Source organism: Talpa occidentalis, unplaced genomic scaffold, assembly GCF_014898055.3.
Source record: "Talpa occidentalis isolate TD23 unplaced genomic scaffold, MPIMG_talOcc4v2.1 talOcc4.12, whole genome shotgun sequence".
Lineage (NCBI taxonomy): Eukaryota > Metazoa > Chordata > Mammalia > Eulipotyphla > Talpidae > Talpa > Talpa occidentalis.
In genome coordinates, this window is record NW_023601212.1 from 26,325,334 (window position 1) to 26,342,569 (window position 17,236).

A 17,236-nucleotide genomic window follows, 5' to 3' on the forward strand; every position below is an offset into this window, starting at 1 on the left:
TAAAAATTATTGAATTATGATTCTTGATTTGTCTTTTTTCTGAGTCTCACCTACTCAGGTCTTTGACAGATCACTTGACTCACTCTGTATACTGACAGTGATTTTTCAAGACATAGTTCCTATATATGAGAACAAACTTTTAGAGAAAGTCCTAGTTGCTGGACTTATAAAGGGCTTGGTTACTGCCCTAAGAAAGTTATGAGACTACCTATTTCAAAAGCAAGAGGATTTCTGGATTTCTGGAATATTTGGTTTTCTATATAGGTAAAGGTGATAAAAAGAGGGGCAGTGATTTCCCATTCATTATGGCAAGTGACATGATGTGTTTATCACTAAGTAGACCAGAAGGGCTTTTGAAGTCAAAAGATACATGCTTGTTTTAGAAATGTCAGTATATCTTTAAGTAAAATCTTGATTCCTAGCAGGTCTGGTGGGAAAGACTATATCAACTGCCTGTGTATTTCAACTTGCAAAGCAGATCTTGAATATGAATATGGAGGTTCAGGACCAGCCATAATCTAATATGAGAAGTAAAAATGTTCCATGTCTTTAGTAGTATCTCACCTTTTCATGACAATGCAACTAAACTTTAGAACATACACAGCCAGCTCTTTCCAGCAAGGTGTGGACTTTTGAGTGTGATGTTGACAATTTAAGCCCTTTCAGGAAGGAAATTTATTTTTCTTCATTCCCAATGATCACCAAATTAGAATACACATACACAGGCATTTTGCTCACATCATAATTTCACATAAAAAAAAAAAAACTTATGATAGGGCCTCCCCTGGTAGTGCAGGCGGTTAAGCACTGCGCTGTGAAGCTGTCCGCAGCCTCTGCAGTGCTGGTTCGATCCTGGCCAGATGGTGAGGGTCCCACATGGCGCATCAGACTTCTCCTGTCACCCCTGCTGCTTCCTTCAGCAGTGTATTTCATCAGTCTGCCTGTTCTGTTCCCCGCTCTGTCTCTGGTGAATCCTCTCATCCTCCCGCGTATCTGGCCTGTACCCTGGTTCTTATATAAATGAATAAATAAATCTTAAAAAAAAAAGCTTATGGGCCTCCCCTGGTGGCGCAGTGGTTGAGCGCTGGGCTGTGAAGCTGCCAGCAGCCTCTGCAGCGCCGGTTCGATCCCCGGCCACCATGTGAGGGTCCCACATGGCGCGCAGACCTCTCCTGCCGCCCGCTGCTCCCCTCAGCAGTGTACTTCGGTCCTTCTGCCTGCTCTGCTCCCCGCTCTGGCCCTGGTGAATTCTCTCACCCTCCCGCGCTTCTGACTGTACCCAGTGCTTGCATAAATAAATAAATAAATCTTTAAAAAAAAAAAAAGCTTATGATAAAGACTTTCATTTGAAAATTAATCAATGTTCAAGTCATAATTATCATAATTAAATTAATCTTTTTTAGTCATTATTTACATGTATCCATTTAATGGTGGCAATATAATACTCAACTGCCTTCAACCTACCAAAGAAAATATTGCCAAGGCAAAAATGAAATAAATCATGGCCCTAGCTTCTCCCTTTTCTCTCTCTTACATGTGTATATACATGCATACATACACACTGAAGCTTCTATCATGGTCTCTCTTTTCCTGTTCAATTCTGTACCAGTTCTGCCCATAAACAAGCTCCCAATTCCTCTTCATCAACTAGAACTCACTAATCAGTAGAATTTGATTGTGCATGTGTCCTTGTCCCTATGGCTCTTAAACATCAGAGAATGAGTTGTCATCACTCTTGGTGTGTATCCTTGTTGATGGAATCCACTCTCTACCCCTTATTCAATATGCCCAATGAGGACAAGTGATTTAAATTGATAGATGAAATTAAGAAGAATGATTTAGGCTTGCTTTGCTCAGTCCTTCTCTTTCTTTTTGGGAAACAACTGCCAAAGGGCACAGAAATTCAATTCTCATTATTAATGTGTTTTTAATAACTTTTTTTCCTGATTCCTCATGTGTGGGGTCATGTATTTCTCTGCAGCAGGAGGATGCATTTCCTAATCTAGCATTGTGGGAATGGGAACAGTGGGCCAGTCTAGTCATTTCCAGGACTTAGTCAAAGGTCTCTTTGGGCTTCGACACTAAGGCACATCCTTAAACTTAGACTTTCTGATGGAGTTTCCCAATTCATGGTCTGCCAACAGTTTTAAATATTCTCAGATAGCAATATTCTGAGGACTTATAGTGACTGGGGTACAGGCCAGAAGTGCAGGGGTGGGATAAGAGGATTCACCAGAGACAGAGAGGGGAGCTCTACTGAAATACACTGCTGAGGGAGCAGCGGGCAAGACAGGAGAGGTCTGTTGCGCCATGTGGGTCACCTCCCTGGCTGGGGATCAAACTCGTGCTGCAGTGGCTGAAGATAGCTTGAAAGTGCTGACTTAACCCCTTGGGCCACCAGGGAGGCCCTGGATAATTTTTTGTTGTTGTTGTTATCAAAGCTCTATGCTATTCCTAAATAGCCATAAGAAACCTTACCTGTTTATCCTAGTTTGCATAAAATAATACCAATATGCATTGTGCCCCAAGGGGAAAAAAGTTTACAAAACAACGTTTTATTATCAATAAGGGTGATTTTTTTTCTATAAAACAAAGTTTTATTAACAAGTTAAAAAAAAAGTTAAAAACAAGTGAGAAGCACAATCTTTTTAGCTTGCTGAGTAATATTCTATTGTGTATATGTACCACATCTTCTTGATCCAGTCATCTATTTTTGGGTATTTGGGTTGTTTCCATAGCTATTGTAAATAGTGCTGCTATAAACATCGGGTTGCAGGTGCCCTTTTGAATTAATGATTCTGTGACCATTTTCATTCAAACACATTCCACAAACTCTTGCTATCTAACACTCCTACCAACTATCCTTTTTCCTAGTAGTGAAATTTATTTTATGTATTTTATATCATTGTTCATTTTTGTACAATATTTGATTTTTCCTCCCAGGTGTTGTTCCCCATAAAATTATCACCACCAAGACAATATAAGGGTGATATTTTGATTCCTCATGTGTTTCCTTTTTACCTTTACTTCTTCTGATATGATCAGGAAAGAAGGCTGCTCTTCATCAAGTTGCCTCAAAGATGTCAACTTTGGTGCTTAGAGAATCTTTGCCTTGTTTTCCAAACTCTCTGAGATTGATCCATTTTCTTCTGATGAGTCTAGTCTTCATTTGGTGATGTTCCTTTTGGGTGCTCCCTTGATGTTCAATATATTCTTGCTCTCCTTGACCCTTCTTTGCCATGACTGGCATTTTCTGTGTGTGATCACTTGCTTTACCGCATGCTATCTTCATATGATATATATCAGTAAAAGTTCATTTTGAATACTGTGGCTATGGCATCAGATAAACTTGATTTGAATTCTCAATCAAAATCTTTGTTTGACCTTGAATCATAGAAAAATATTAATGTGTTTTTAATAACTTTTTTCCTGACCCCTTATTTGTATCCTCTACAGTCTTCCTATAATTGAAACCATCTGGTATTTTTCTTTTTCTCTATGGCTTATTTTACTGAGCATGATCCCTTCCAGCTCCATCTGTTTTGCTGCAAATGGCATGAGTTTAACGTTTTTAAAAAAAGATTTATTTATTTATACAAGCACTAGGTACAGTCAGAAGCGTGGGAGGGTGAGAGAATTCACTAGAGCCAGAGCAGGGGGCAGAACAGACAGACTGATGAAGTACACTGCTGAGGGGAGCAGCAGGCATGGCAGGAGAGGTCTGCTCGCCATGTGGGAACCTCACCCAGTGGCCAGGGATCGAACCGGCACTGCAGAGGCTGTGGGCAGCTTCACAACCCAGCGCTCAACCGCTGCGCCACCGGGGAAGCCCTGCATTAAACTTTTTTGATTGCTGAGTAATATTCCATTGTGTATATATACCACATCTTCTTGATACAGTCATCTATTTTGGGGCATTTAAAATGTTTCCATGGCTTAGCTATTGTAAATAGTTATTATAATAAAGTGAAAATCAAAATCAACAAGCAACTATATAAACCAGAGACATTCTGTATGGGGGAAGAAAGGAGTAGGCTCAAAATGGGTGGGAAGAGCATAAGTGACTATGGTGATGGTACATGGTTGAATTGATGGTGGGAATTTCATGGGGACTGTAACTGAGATGAGAAAGCATACATTGTAAAATAATAAAAAGAAAAATGATGTAAAATATATAAAAATACATAAAATTATTTAAAATAATATTAATATGGACCGTGAGTAAAAAGAAAGTTGTTGAAGTGTTCAAAGACCATTTCTATGAAAATAGTCATCAAACTTTGACCAGTGAAGGAGGCTTCATTCTGTTGAAATTTCCTTATTCAAAACTCATTGATGCCACTGAAGGAGATACTATTTGAAGAATTAACTCTACATCTCTACATGTATATTGCTTTTAACTGCTCAAAAAGTTTATATCAATAGTCCTTATAATGAGCTCATAATGGCCATATGAGATGTTTGGTCAAATTTTGTAATCACCATATGAAAAATAAGGAACTTTAGATAAAGAAAAGTATCTCCCCCAAAAAGACGGGCCGGTGAGGAGTTGCAAACCCATCTTTCTCTTAGTGATGTTATTGTTATATTTATTGAATATTATTTTTTGATGAACTGTGTTTATTATCATTTTATTTTGAATTGAACTGTCTTGTTTCTGTGCTAAGATAACATTTTATAAGGTTCATATTGTTTAGTACAATATCCATGTTGAATTATTTTTAATGATTGTATCAAGACAAATAATAGTTACCAATTCTTGAACATCATATAATATCTATATAATACCACATGAAATAATTTAATTAACTCACAATAATTCTACAAGATAGGTATTATTATTATTTCCACTGGAAATATTGAGAAAAACACAAAGCATGAATACAGGTTTATTTTTCAAAACCATATTATTTTACCCTCACACGTTTTATTCCACATTGGGTCCTTAGAGTAACTGTCAAGAATGACCCAGAGTCTGAGCAACAGAGTATTGAATTTATCTATAAATATCCTTGGCTTATCCTCAAGGAAATGAGAAGTTCAAAGTAAGAATGATAAGTTGAAAAATATGACAAATGATTCAAAATTTGGGAAACATTTTAGCTTTTCCAAGAGAGACATTCAACACATATAGACTCTCCAAGGGTCAGTAGACCCTGAACTTCAATTTTTCCCAAGAATCTGACCTGAAAGGTCTGCTAAGTCTGGGAATATTTGTGGAGTATTTTCAGAGAATCATAAACCTCTGCTCTTACAACCATGGTCAACCCCAGCCATAACCTATAAAGACTGTACACTGAAGTGTAATTAATCAGGCTCTCGTCAACAAAGAAAAAATATTAAAGGCAATGAAGAACATGTCAGGGTGAGAGCAGAAGGCAAACCCCAATCAGTTGTCTTATTTCTTCTCCTTTCAAGGACATAAATATCATATAAACAGTTTCCATATTTCATATGTCAGAGTAACCAAAGATCTAGCTTTTCTGCAATTCAGAAAGAACCAAAGACCTCTCGTTCAAATTAGGTCTTAAGATTCACCAAACGTCTATAATTTCGAATATGATGTGGTTTTTGAGGTTAACTTACAGTTGACCTTCTATATCCTTTGGTTCCAGATCTGTGTATTCAGCCAACCTTGGATAGAAAACTCATACTAAATACTATAAGTTGCAAAACCTATGATTGTACCTCAGCACTGAACATGCACCAAATTATTTTTTTTTCTTGTCATCATTCCCTAAACAATACAGTATAACTGTTGCCCTCATTGCATTTACATTGTATTAGGTATTAGGTGGAGATAATTTAAAGTCAATGGGAGGATGTATATGCATTATATGTAAATATTACACCATTCTGTATGAGACTTGAGCTTCAGGAGATTTTGGTTTCCCTGGAGGTGCTGGAACCAATCCCTTTTGGACTCAGAGAGTCAACTATGTATCAAGTTTTCTTACTATGAGCATACTTTTAATGAAGACTAGGGCATGGTTCAGGACTGAAGGGGGCATTGCTACTTCAAGTTAATATTTATGTACTTGCTGACTTAAAAACAACAAAAAAAGGTTTTTGTTGGTATCTCTGGGGAATAAACACTTAGAATATCATTCAGTGTATATTGTTATTTTAGTCAATAATTGGTCCATCAGTGTGCTTTGTCTTGGGAGGGAAATGAGAGGAAAAAATACAAGACCTTGCCCTAAGTATATTGAACAAACTTGTTGGAGAGACAAGGCTTATGTCAATGAAGTTATCACTTACACTGCTGCTGATGTGGAGTGAAAGTTCTCTTTCTCAGGAAATCACATCCTAAATTGGACAAATAATCTACCGTGTGAAGAAATCATAAATATATCCATGTGGATTTCTAAGACTAGTCTGGTATGGCTAACATAATGACTGCTTTGAGTCATATTCATACATCCTCAAGTGAGTAATAGAAACTTTGTGGAGTAGGTGAATGCTCAAAGCTGAAAGTTCTTGCCCCTTGCTGAGCTTCTGATTTTGCTTTATCTGATGGTCTGTGGCCTCTCATGTTTTCTATAATCCTTTTATAGAGGATCCTAAACAACCAAGATAAGAAGTGTTGATGTCCTAGACCTACATCCCCATAGGTGTGACACCTTTCACTGTTCAACATTTGAGAAAGTGATGTCTGTGTCTTCCTGCCAGTTTTCTCTCACTACAGATAATTCCTTTTTCTTCTTTGAGCCTCAGTGCTTTTACATTGCCTAAGGATAAGCCTGGCATGTTTTACTATCCATGATCCAATTAGCAGAGAAGGGAGCAGCTCAGCTTGCAACAACACACAGACTCTGGTATGAGCCCCACAGAGAGAAAGCAACACTTTAGACACCCTTTATGCATAGCTGTCTGTCTCTCTGTGATCTTAGAGCCAAGACCCAGGGAACTTTGTTCACTGCCCAACATTACCATTCATGCCTGACATTAGTGGAAAGGAAACATATAAGATGTAGCTGTTGGTGAAACGTCACTAAGTACTTTCTGCAATATGCACCTTTCTAACAGCTATTTCCCTTTTTTTTTTTTATTTTTGGACTGGACAATCAGCAAAGAGAACTTTACTTGAGTATGCATCTCCCAGGAGAAATTCTATTTATACACTAAACTAAGATGCACCAGTATGCATAGTTTTTCACATTTTTAAATCCCCAAACAGGAAATTCTGTTTCCTGTATATAAATTGCCTGTAGGCTAAGAGGAGACTGTGGTCCTCTTTTTTGGAGTAGATAGAATTCAAAATGATCTCAGTTCACTCCATTTTTAAGAAGTATTGCTCATGCAACTGTATTTGTTAAGGACTGGAGAACACAGGGTTCTTTTCCTGCTCTTTAGGTATGTGTGTTTAGATAAAACAGTTCACATACTCCAATTTGCAGTTTGTCAGCATCAGCTGGTCTAGTAGTTCTCAATCAAGGACAACAACACCACCCACAAGAGATTTTCTTTCTTTTTCTGAATGATTAACATGTTCTAATCTGGTATGATAATTAAGATGATGCATGAATCAAGCTGGAGATCAAATATCTTGCAATGTAAATCCAAAATATCTAATGCAACCCTCCGACCCATAATAAAGAGAACAGATGCTTCCACATCAGCCCCAGGTTTTGTGCCCTAGTCTAATTGACACATACTTTAGGATAGCAAAGGAGAATGCTCATATTGGGAGTTGTGTAAATCAGCATAGGTTAAACCATGCTGCAATAACAACCTAATGACTTCAAAGACAGCAAAATGAAGGTTTCTTTCCCATTTATGCTCCCTATGCATGTAATTGTACATCTCAAACCAGGCTAACAATAATTCTCTCTGTGACAGCATCAGATGGGAGTTTGAGGAGCTTAAATCAAAAGATGATCTTAAACTTCTGCTTGAAAGTGATAGATGCCATTTCACTGACTAAAAAAGTCATATGAGGTCCTCCCTGGTGGTGCAGCGGTTGAGCGCTGGGCTGCGAAGCTGCCCTTAGCCTGTGCAGCGCTGGTTCAATCCCCAGCCACCAGCAAGTGTCCCACATGGTGCGCAGACCTCTCCTGCCGCCCGCTGCTCCCCTCAGCAGTGTACTTCGGTCCTTCTCCCTGCTCTGCTCCCCGCTCTGGCTCTGGTGAATTCTCTCACCCTCCCATGCTTCTGACTGTACCCAGTGCTTGTATAAATAAATAAATAAATCTTTTTTTTTTAAGTCACATGACCTAGATTGACATCAGTGAGCAACAAAGGCATAAGTCCTATTATACAGACATACAATCATAATATAATCCATCTTAGGAGAAGGGGAAATGGAGTAAAGAGGTTTCTATTGTGACTAAACTTTTCTAAAATGAACTCTAGAAAGAAAATCTATTTTTTTAAGATTTTATTTATTTATACAAGCACTGGGTACAGTCAGAGGCGCGGAAGGGTGAGAGAACTCACCAGAGACAGAGCAGGGAGCAGAACAGGCAGATGGACCGAAGACACTGCTGAGGGGAGAGCAGGCAAGGCAGGAGGGGTCCGCCACGCCATCTGGGTTTCTCCCTGGCTGACCAGAAATCAAACCCTGTTGCAGAGGCTGCGAACAGCTTCGCAAAACTGCACTCAACCCTCTGCGCCACCAGGGAGGCCCCAAGAAAATCTATTTCTGTACACTAACCCAGAATAAGTTCGTTTTCTGACTCCTTTGGATTTAAGCTTCAGAAGCAGAAGGTGAAAGACCAGTGGAAGAATAAAAAAAAACAGATTTTGTTTATGTCAAAAACATATTTTTATTGAGTTATAATTGACATTCAACATTACATAAGTTTGGGCCTCCCAGGTGGCGCAAGGGATTAAGCACCACACTATGAAGCAATCACAGCCTCTGCAGCACGAGTTCAATCCCTGGCCATCCAGGGAGCAACCCACATGGCACAGCAGACCTCTCCTGACTCACCCGCTGCTCCCCTCAGCAGTGTACTTTGGTCAATCTGCCTGTTCTGTTCTCCACTCTGCTTCTGCTGAGTCCTCTCACCCCGCATCTCTGGCCTGTACCTCAGCTCTTGTATGCATGAATAAATAAGTCTTTAAAAAACCATTACATAAGTTTAAAGTGTGACTTTTTATTTTCTATATTTATATATTTCAGTATGATTGCCACCAGAACTTTAGCTAACACCTCTATCACATCACATAATTATCATTTTTTGTGTGTGCTGAAAACATAAGATCTTGTCTCTTGGCAAGTTTTATGTTTATAATGCAATATTGATTCATATAATCATTATGCTGTAAGTTAGATCTCCAAGACTTCATTATCTATTTGTTATTTGTTACCCCTAAGCAATACCACTCTAATTACACCACTCCCAAGTCCACCATTTTACTCTGTTTTATCACTTTCCTATTATAGATTCCACATGTAAGTGATAGCATACAATATTTGGCTTTCCTCTCTGGCTTATCTCACAAAGCATGACATCCTCAGAGTTCACCCAAAGTGTTGCAGATGGCAATATTTTTTTTTCTTTTATCATTGATAAATAATATTCCAGTGTGTGTGTATGTTCTTTATTCATTCATCCACTGAGGACACAGAGCTATTCCATGTCTTAACGCTTGGGAATAATGCTGAAATAAATATGAAAGTGTAGATATATTTTGATATTCTGTTTTCATCTCATTTAAATACATATTTAATATTTTGAGAAACCTCTCTACTGTTTTTCATAGTAGCTGAACAAATTTATATTCCTAACAATACACCCATAGATTTCCTTTTCTCCACATCCTTACCAACTTGTTATTTCTTGTCTTCTTTGTGATAGTTATTCTAACAGGTGAGAGGTGATGTTGTATTATGTTTTGGTGATGTTAAGCATCATTTCATTTACTTATTAGATATTAGAATGTTTTCTTTATTTTAAGGATTTATTTATTTATGCATACAAATACTGGGGTACAGGCCAGATGTGTGGAAGGTGAGAAGATTCAACAGAAACAGAGTGAGGAACAGAACAGGCAGATTGACTGAAATACACTGCTGAAATACACTGCTGCGCCCTGTGGGTAGCTCCCTGGCTGGGAATTGAATTTGTGCTGCATTGGCTGTGGATAGCTTCATGGGTTGCGTCTTAACCCCTTGCACCACCAGGGAGGCCCCTAGAATGTTTTCTTTAGGAATATATATCTGTTCAGTCCCTCTGCCAGTTTTTAAAATCAGATAGTCTAGGTGGTGGTGGTGTTAAGTTGTATACTTCATATATTTGCATATTAGCTTATTATCTGTTACAGGATTTGTAAATGTTTTCTCCCATAACATAAGTTGTTGTTCCATTTTGTCATTCCTTTTGCAGCATAGGAACATTTGACCTTTATTTTGTTGTTTGGCTTTTGAATATTGGACACCTATTTTACACCATTCATACAAATTAACTCAAAACAGATTAAAGAGCTGACACTATAAAATCCTGGAAGAAAACATAGTGAAGAAATTCATTGACATTGGTCTTGTAATGACATTTTGGATATGGCATGAAAAAAAAAGTATACTTCTATCTCTATCCCACAAGCTAAGAAGTTTTATGGTAGTTTTATGGTCTTTTCTTCCACTTCTTTTGTATCTTCTTGCAGGTATATGCACCTAAGCAAAGATTTCTATAGCTTCCATAATCTTTATTTCCTGCCCTCCTATCTGACTATTTTATCTTGACCAATAAGTATCAATAATTTCAAGGATTTTCTTTTGGGCCCTCATGTTTCCTATCTTTGTGCTCTTTGTTAGATACTCTGTCTAATTCTGACAGATGATTGATTAATAAATGATCTTCAAAACTGAATGGTCTTATTTCTGATCTTCAGCACCACATTGTCTTTTAGCTAGTGAACATTTTCAAATTTGAATTAAGTACATAGAAATCAAACTGGTAATCCTCAACGTGCTTATTCGCCTTCCCTCTCCATCTACTACCAAATTAGATTCATCTCTTAATTCTATAGTGGTGTTACCTTTATCCTATTCATGCCAGTTTAAATCTGTATTATCTTTGTTTTAAATAAATATAAATATTATTTGTATTTTGATTTTAACTTCACTTTGCCTTCATTCAACCCCTTCCAAATAGCTAAGATTTAGTGTTAACTATTCATATGCATTTTTGCTTTTTATTAGTCCTTATTTGTGGACATCTAAAACATATATATTCCAGGCCTCCCCGGTGGTGCAGCGGTTGAGCGCTGGGTTGCGAAGCTGCCTGCAGCCTCTGTGGCGCCGGTTCGATCCTCGGCTGCTCCCCGGCCACAGAGGAGGGTCCCCCATGGCGCGCAGACCTCTCCTGCCGCCCGCTGCTCCCCTCAGCAGTGTACTTCGGTCCTTCTGCCTATTCTGCTCCCCGCTCTGGCTCTGGTGAATTCTCTCACCCTCCCGCTCTTCTGACTATACCCAGTGCTTGTATAAATAAATAAATAAAGCTTGCCTCTTAAAAAAAAAAAAAATATATATATATATATTCCAAAGAAGAAGAGAGAATAGTTAAATGATATTCATAGAAACATTTAAAAAATGAAAGTATAAATCTGAAATTATATTTGACTTAATATTAATGTTTATTCTTAAAAATTTTAATAATCTCATTCTGAAACATTGACAATATGGTACATGAACAATGACCATACAGCTGCTATATTAATTCCACAGTCACTATATTGAATATTGACAATACTAAATAAACACACTCAACTGGCACATTTAATGATAGCACTGATTCTGTCTCACTCAACATAATTTGATTAATGGAAAAGCAGATTGGAATTACATATTTTCTGAAATAACTTAGTAGCTGTGATTATAAATGGTATGAATGTCAATTAGCTTTCAACTCCTGAAAATGGTTAGTAGCTTATAGAAATCCTTTTGATAAGCTTGTGTTTAAATGTTATCCTCTTTAGATTGACACCTATAAAAGTTATCAAGAATTATGTGCCATTTAGGTAAGTTGGCTTTTTATATTTTCCATGTCTAAATAGAGTATGGTTTCTTTCTCCTGAATGGTATGGGTGACATGTGATTTGGCATTTTTCCTTCTGAAATATTGAGGCAGGAAAGTTGAAATTCTGATTTTATGCCATTTTTACAGACAGTGAGGAAATGTGAGAGACATTTGAGGACATTTGAGAGACATTCAAAGTTTAAATAAAATTAAATAGGGGTTAGATAAAATTCTTATTTTTTTCTTATCATGAACACTGGAATACAAAACACCAAATTCATTTTTATAATAGAAGCTAGTACCTACTCTGCTTTGGATTATAACTGAAATTTATTAACATTTATTGTCTCAAAGAAGGCACATGTTCTTCCTGGAGTTACTTAGCTCATATAAAATCTCTCCCTGTTTACACTTATGATTTATTTACTATTTATTCATTCCTTGAATGTTCTCAATTTTTAAAAATAAAATTATTTGGCTTGACAACATCTGTAGTGCTTTATTTTTTTGTATCATATTTATCCTCCTTTCCCCTTATTGACTCTGGAAATCTGTGAACTTCTCTGCCTCAGATGCCTTATCTAGTAATATTAAATAAGCAAAATATTTAAAATTCTTAGAAAAATTGTTGGCACATAACAGAACTTTACATATGTTAGGAAAGATATGTTACTGATGTAACAGCTATATTTTGTTTGTGTAGGTCTTTCAAAGTTGTATTACCCTAATTTATAGTTCAGGAAATTAAATTTCAGACTAGTCTATAGCTTTTAAGTAGAAAAGCTAACTTGAACCTATGTCTGTATAGCCCTAAATCTTATTATGCTCATCATCAAAGGATAATGTTCCACAATTTCAAAAGACAGAGAAAACATGAAACAGATCAACAATTCAGCACCCTGAAAAGAGCTCTGAAAACTCCCTTCATTCCTCACCTAATCACAGATGGCCCTAGTACTCTTCTTTATCATTTCCAAGACGGTGTGTCTCATTTCCCCAAGTAGTTTGTAAAACTTGTGAGAGAAGAGACTATGTAGTGCACTCTTTGATATCACTGGCAGTGCAAAATAAAATGTTTTGGTAATAACTTAATATAAACATGTTTTCTCATAGTTTATATTGATTTAGATCATAAAGCAATATAGTGATATAGACGGGAAAGATTTTACTGATGAGGAAATTTTATAAGAGAGAAGTCAAGGAATTAAGATCACACATCTTCACAAAAAGCTGGGATTATTGGAGTGAAATTCATCCTTGAGGACAGTTGTGACCATGGAGCAAAAACACAGTAGCTTATTAATAAATTCTTAAAACATTTAAAGTTTTAATGCTATTAACACCAGAGTTTATTTTACCTTATAAATTTCAAATGACATCACCAGCATCAGTGTAAGCAAGCATTTGCATCTACTTAGCATTTACCATTTTAAACATTTATATGAATTGTTGTATTTGATACTCATTATGTATAGAACAATGAAATAGATGTAACTTTTTAAAACTTTTACTGAAATATAAACATACATAATAAATGTGCATATCATAGGTGAACTCTCACAAAATAAACACACCTAAATAAATAATATACAGTCAAAAAGTGCAGTCCAAAAGCACCCATTACAGCCCCACTAGTAATCACTGTCCTGGCATCGAATACCACAGATTAGTGCTGCCTAATATTTAAATGTCTTATAAACAGAATGACACAAAATAAGTTTATTAGGTGTGAGGGCTTTTTTCATCATTATCTCTTTGAGATTCATCCATATTGTTGCATCTAGTGATAACTTATTTATACTTGTTACTCTATTGTTTTCCCACTGCTTCATAATAATCTACCCAAAGTGCAGTGGTCTAAAGCTCAACCATTGTATTTTATGTCATGATTTTGTGGTTGAAGAAGTTGGGTAGAGTTTGGCTGGGAAATATTGGAAACTCTCTCTACTATCATCTCAATTTTCCTCTAAACTATTTTAAAATTAAAAATTTATTTTATAAAGCATAGAAGATAGTCTACAGACTCAGCAAGCAATATCCACATACCCCTAGAAGAAATAATTCAGCTAAAATGAATGAGATCCTTGAAGAAATATTCTTAAAGAATATTTGATGAAATAGCATCCAAACAAAAGAACACAAGTTAGCCAGATGTGAAAAAAAAGTCAGGATCTGTTATTTAGAAAGAGATCGTCTTAGTCAATTAGTCTGACTCAAGTAAAGAAATTTCTCAGTCACCTTCAGGCCTTCCTTTATTAATATGTGATGCTCAAAAGCAGCTGCAAATCTTGATTAAATTTAGTGGGGTCTGTGGTAAAGAGTTTAAGCAGATGACTGTCATATATTGTAACTTTTACAGGATTTAGTTAAATATGTGAAAACAGATACTGGAGAATGAGGTCATTTTTAATAACACCTCCAGGACATAAATATCAAATATAACAAAGACTGAAATAGTGAGGAGAGATGGAATCCATAGTCTTGGTGATTGATTGCATGTTCAAGAATTTGTATGTTCAGGAATATTGAGGGAGGAGTGGCATATATTAAGTATAATTACATTAAAATAGATCTGTTAACCAAAGCTAACCATTGCAGAGATACTTATTAGGTGCCTATAGTGGGCTATGCACAATAATAAGCAGTGAATAAGACAAATGCAATAATGCAATAATGCTCTCCTGGTGTTCATCTCATCAGGAAAAACATATACTAAACAATTGTATAAATATTGTTTAATGACAATCAACGGTGGATAATGACTAGACATATCATACAATTATGGCCTTGGTGTAGTCCAAGTGTAAAGCTGTACACTGCATAAACTGGTACATAGTGTTATAAGCCAATGCTACTTCAATAAAAAAAAAAATGACCATGAAATATACTATGAATCTTGAATGCTTTTAGAGAACTAAAAAAGGTGAGGAAATCAACTGTGAAAATTAGGCAAGTTTTGCTGAGAAATGTAAGAAGTAGGAAGAAGAGAATGTAGGGACAAATGCTGATGGCTCTTATTTTACATGTTTTAAATGTGTAGAGTCTGGTATAAATTTCCTCTGAATAAGTAAAAGATGCCTACATTTCCTTCAGAAATTTTTATTTAGCTGAGAAATGCTTAAAGTCATTTTATAACACAGGCTGCCAATATTAACCCTAGATCATGTGGAATCTCTCTCTCTCTCTCTCTCTCTCTCTCTTGCTCTCTCTCTCTCACTTGCTCTCATACACACACACACACACACACACAATCATGAACAAATAAAAGAAAAATGAGGAAGTGTGAACATTTGGGGTGGGGTCCATGTTGGCCATAACACCACCACGGTTATTTTTTGTATGATTTTCTTATTAAAAAAATGGATTTCCCATTTTTTTCTGAGATGAAACCAGAATCCTCCTAGAAGCAGGTGCAATGAGGTCAAAAACACCAGAGTTCCTTCTAGCATCTGAAAACAGGCATCTGCTTTCCTCTATCCCCTGCCTCTAAACAATGCCTTCTCTCTTCCAGAATTAATTTCTTCCATTATCTTTAACTCTCTCCCATCCCAGAGTACTTGTTTAAAAGCTACAGTCTAGAGAATATATCATTAAAAATGATGAAACAGGAAACAGAGCAATTTCTGGGTTTGGGAGATTTTTTTTTTTTTCTGATTCTAACTCTCCAGCCATTAGCAGTAGTTCTAAAATGGAGATAATAAGCTATTGTACAAGATTGTTTGAGGATTACATGAAATAGTGCCTGTAAAGTGGTTAGCAGAATAAGTACCCGAATGTTAGCTGTTATAACTATTATTAGTATCATTATTGTTATGCAACCATTTTTTTCCCATCATGACCTTAGAAAGTTATCTGTGAAAAAAATGATTCCTTATTTCCCCTAATCATGTTCTTTCCGGCTTCTCCTCTAGATTTTTCCTGCTACTTTTTACTACCAATAAATTTCAATCTTAACACAACTTCAAATGTCTATTTTGGGAATTATTTGTATAGCTCAAAAAATGTTTTATTTGGATTGCCTCATTTTAGGAAAATGTAAAGAAAATACTCCCCAAACTGCACACTAACTTCAATTAAAATGCATAAAATAGATAAAGTTCTGTGGAAACTTTTGCATTAGATGCATTATTAACTCTTGTAGCCTTTTGTGTGCAGAGACCAGATGGGACTTAGTGAGTCTTGTCACATAGCCCAACTCCAAAGTGGCAAGTCACCTGGGAAACGTCACTCCATGGGAGGCCACCTCATTGCATCCAACTTCCTTTTCCACTAGTGGCCCTCAGAGGAAAATGAGCTGTACCTTTATGCAGCAGGGAAATTCAGCAGGAAGCTGGAGAGCTGAGACTTTTTGTAGCTCAGGAATATCTCATTATTCCTGGAATAGTTGTCACATGAGGTAAATGGGATGAACCAGCATGGCAGACTCTTAGAGTAGCATCTGGGCTCTTCGCCCCCTGTTGCCCTGGCTGGGGTGGTGGGAGTTTATGAGGTACTCAGGGATGTGTTAAGCTCAAGAGCATTTGATTGTAGTAATTACCTGGGAACCATCTGACTAATCTGCAAACCTAACTTACAGTGTTGGAGACATTATTTCTAGGGTGTGATAAATGGCAACTACTTAATCGTTTGGAGAAAAGGTGGTGTAGTTTCAATTTGGCCTGGTTCCCAGGCTTGATAACCATAAGCACCTTCCAAAACAGCATCAATAATAGCATTCTGTAGATAGCTAGACCTCATTCCATTGATATTTCTTAGAGGCAGTATTTCTTATGTATATTCTCAGGGGAGGACTAGTATAGTATTCCTAATCTATTTTTCCCATTAGGGAAAATTAGATATATGAAAGCAATGGCAAATGTTCAAAGGCATACAATGGATATAGATGCTGGAAGCAAAAATAAGACCCAGGTGACCAGTCCCTTAGCATCCTAGATTACATGAGAATGAATGGTATAGGATATTGTATTGGAAGAGTTGTTTTTTTTTTTTTTCCTGAAATGGGACTGAAGAAGGATATTGGATATTTATTAAAACCTAGCAACAGCCCTTGCATAAAATGTAAAGTGAATAAATGTTCATTTCTTTGTTCATCCTTTACCTCTTCTTCTTTACCTTTCTCCTTTGAATTTTCATCTCTACAAAAAAAAAGTCCATCTTATCTGACGATGATTCTCTCTAAGAATCAAACAAAATCCTCTTTTCTCCCCCAATTCCTTCCTCCCTCCCTTCTCTCTTCTAACTCCATCCCGATGACAGAGGTCCTATCTGGG